At 48.2% G+C, this 3769-nt stretch overlaps 1 non-coding gene across 1 annotated transcript; it reads left to right on the forward strand.

The window, feature by feature from the left end:
• Positions 1 to 3386: 3386 nt before the first annotated feature.
• Positions 3387 to 3541, forward strand: LOC126877488 (5.8S ribosomal RNA). Its single transcript, XR_007695068.1, has one exon. It is a non-coding gene; the product is annotated as a 5.8S ribosomal RNA (ribosomal RNA).
• Positions 3542 to 3769: the final 228 nt, after the last annotated feature.

Consider the following 3769-nt stretch of genomic DNA (forward strand, 5'->3'; position numbering starts at 1 on the left):
ACGATACGATACCAAAAGAATTTGACTTGAACACATATAAAAACTATGAAATATATATCACAATGGTCGGTAAGGAGCCGTACTCCTCCTGTATCGACGAAAGTATATACGACGTATTAACAAGCTATATACTTTAACAAACGAAAACGCCAGGGAGCTTGGCAACCTCCGTTGGCACGAATAGAAATATTCTTAAGGAGGAGACGACCCTCCAGCTACGGAATTATACGAAGAGAAGGTGGCACTCTCTCTCGATCATCGGGATGAAGAGATATATATATACAAGTATAAAAACGAAATGCGAATGAAACTTATTCGAGGCGCCTGCGTGAGGTCGTAAACAGAAAGACCCGCCGTCTCCGAATAAAACATATAACATATAATATATATATATATGAAATTCTAATAAAAGGGAACTCTAGCTTCGAAAGAGCCAACAAAAGTTAAGGCTCGATATCAAACGAAAAAATTACGATGGAAACCAGGTGTAAAGAGAAATGCAGTCGTGGCGCCTGCGAGAGGCCGTACACAGAAAGACCCGCCGTCACGATCTCGTATTTCGTATTTGCATCGTGGAAACCGTACAAACGAAATATAAAAGTCCATGCAAACTAATAAGAAAATCTCTAAAGTGCCTCGTGTCGGAGTGATCATGCTCGCCTATTCTCTTCTATGTTTCGTGGTCTGTGTTGCGTTTGTTCTCCTCCTAGCAACGGGACATATCGAAGACTCCTCTTTGGGATCGAACGAAGCGTCTAGAACGAGTCGACGAGAGCGAAAGAACTTGTAGCGAGTCGCGCAGAGCGAAAGGATACCGATATACATCTTCGAAGGTTCTCTTCGAAGATCCATGGATACCTTCTGCGTCGACTTCTCTCGTCTCTTTCATCGAAACTCTCGTCGTTCTCGAAACGTGCTTCCTACCCAAAGGGCGTGTGCTCTTCGTATGTCGTTTCGTTCGAAATAACGAAACCACGTGTAACATACTCGTGGATCGGGTAACCTAGAACGAAGACGCATCGCGTGGATGTTGGCCCGCTATGCGACGATGACCGATGATGATGATGATGATGATGATGATGATATGATGATGATGTCGATGTCGACGACGACGACGATGAAGACGATGTGTAGCAACGATTCGTAACTAGTCTAGCCGAAGTTCGTTCAGAGGGGAACGCCGCCGGCTTCGAAGCCTCGATGTCGTGAGTCGGACACCCGTGCCGTCGCTAGAGTTTTTCAAACTCTGCTTCTGGATATTGGGACGAAAGACCGCTCGAGGACGACGACAGCCGTGCGTGCGTATCCCATCGAATTTTTTTTACACCACCTGAACGAGACTAAAGTTTCGTCTAGTTGATCGTCTACCGTCGCATAATGTATATTATATACCGTTCAGAGGGGACCGGCTGTCTATCCTCGTTGTCGTGAGTCGGACACCCGTGCCGTCGCTAGAGTTTTTCAAACTCTGCTTCTGGATATCGGGACGAAAGACCGCGCGAGGACGACGGATGCGAGTCCCATCGAATTTTTGACTTACACACTACCTGAACGAGACTTAAAGTTTCATATTATATACCGTTCAGAGGGGACCGGCTGTCTATCCTCGTTGTCGTGAGTCGGACACCCGTGCCGTCGCTAGAGTTTTTCAAACTCTGCTTCTGGATATCGGGACGAAAGACCGCGCGAGGACGACGGATGCGAGTCCCATCGAATTTTTGACTTACACACTACCTGAACGAGACTTAAAGTTTCATATAATATACCGTTCAGAGGGGACCGGCTGTCTTTCCTCGTTGTCGTGAGTCGGACACCCGTGCCGTCGCTAGAGTTTTTCAAACTCTGCTTCTGGATATCGGGACGAAAGACCGCGCGAGGACGACGGATGCGAGTCCCATCGAATTTTTTATTTACACACTACCTGAACGAGACTTAAAGTTTCATCCAGTTTGTCGTCTATCATCGCATATATAATATACCGTTCAGAGGGGACCGGCTGTCTATCCTCGTTGTCGTGAGTCGGACACCCGTGCCGTCGCTAGAGTTTTTCAAACTCTGCTTCTGGATATCGGGACGAAAGACCGCGCGAGGACGACGGATGCGAGTCCCATCGAATTTTTGACTTACACACTACCTGAACGAGACTTAAAGTTTCATATAATATACCGTTCAGAGGGGACCGGCTGTCTTTCCTCGTTGTCGTGAGTCGGACACCCGTGCCGTCGCTAGAGTTTTTCAAACTCTGCTTCTGGATATCGGGACGAAAGACCGCGCGAGGACGACGGATGCGAGTCCCATCGAATTTTTGATTTACACACTACCTGAACGAGACTTAAAGTTTCATCCAGTTTGTCGTCTATCATCTCATATATAATATACCGTTCAGAGGGGACCGGCTGTCTATCCTCGTTGTCGTGAGTCGGACACCCGTGCCGTCGCTAGAGTTTTTCAAACTCTGCTTCTGGATGTTGGGACGAAAGACCGCGCGAGGACGATGGATGCGTGTCCCATCGAATTTTTGATTTACAAGACACACACTACCTGAACGAGACTAAAGTTTCATCGAGTTTATCATCGCATAACCCGTTCGGAGGGGACCGGCTGTCTATCCTCGTTGTCGTGAGTCGGACACCCGTGCCGTCGCTAGAGTTTTTCAAACTCTGCTTCTGGATATCGGGACGAAAGACCGCGCGAGGACGATGGCTGCGAGTCCCATCGAATTTTTGTTTTTTTTTTTTTTTTTAAAGAAAAAACACCACCCGAACGGAGATGTGTTCTATCTTTCGTCGATTTTTCATGCTTTCAGTCGGTCGCGTGGTCGCCATCCGTTCGGAGGGGATCGCCGGCTTCGAAACCTCGATGTCGTGAGTCGGACACCCGTGCCGTCGCTAGAGTTTTTCAAACTCTGCTTCTGGATATTGGGACGAAAGACCGCTCGAGGCGGACGGCCGCGCGAATCCCATCGAATCTTTACTATCACCCGAACGATGGAGAGATGCACGCGCGCTGTTTCTTGAATAATTGGACGAGAGAGTAGAATCAAACACATATATAACATGGGCTAGCCACCGTGCTTACTCGTTCGCGAGATCGTGTGCTGTACAGAGGATTCAGAATCGGGTGTATATATCCCCGTCGTTTCCTGACGAACGGAGCTTCGATCTCGATGGTTGTTATATATCATAATGTACTTTACGCCCGGCCGGCGAACGCGCGTATCTTCGCGCGTTCGTCGTTTTCTTTTTTTTTCGAACGTTTTTGTGTCGTCAATCCTATGGCGACTTCTGCGCGTTCGATTCCCGTTGGTCGAACGTGACGGAACTCGGCTTCGCTAGAACCGAGAAGAGTACATTTGAGTATTGAACTGTTGTAAATTTATAAAAGATTACCCTGAACGGTGGATCACTTGGCTCGTGGGTCGATGAAGAACGCAGCTAATTGCGCGTCAACGTGTGAACTGCAGGACACATGAACATCGACATTTCGAACGCACATTGCGGTCCACGGATACAATTCCTGGACCACGCCTGGCTGAGGGTTGCTCACGTAAACCTAAGACTGCTTGCGTTGCGTATCGTTACTCTCCGTATCTGTCTCTCTCTGTCCCTTCTTGCCTTAACAACCCGCCGTCGTTCTTCTTTATATAAGAGAACGTTTCAGAGTCGGACGAAGGTACAAGAACGAGGATACGAATAAGAGCGGACGGAGAGAACATACGCGACGTACGAGCGATTGTTGGACGCTCGTCGGCGTTCGTCGCGGTCGTGCA

Source organism: Bombus huntii, unplaced genomic scaffold (genome assembly GCF_024542735.1).
Source record: "Bombus huntii isolate Logan2020A unplaced genomic scaffold, iyBomHunt1.1 ctg00000176.1, whole genome shotgun sequence".
NCBI lineage: Eukaryota > Metazoa > Arthropoda > Insecta > Hymenoptera > Apidae > Bombus > Bombus huntii.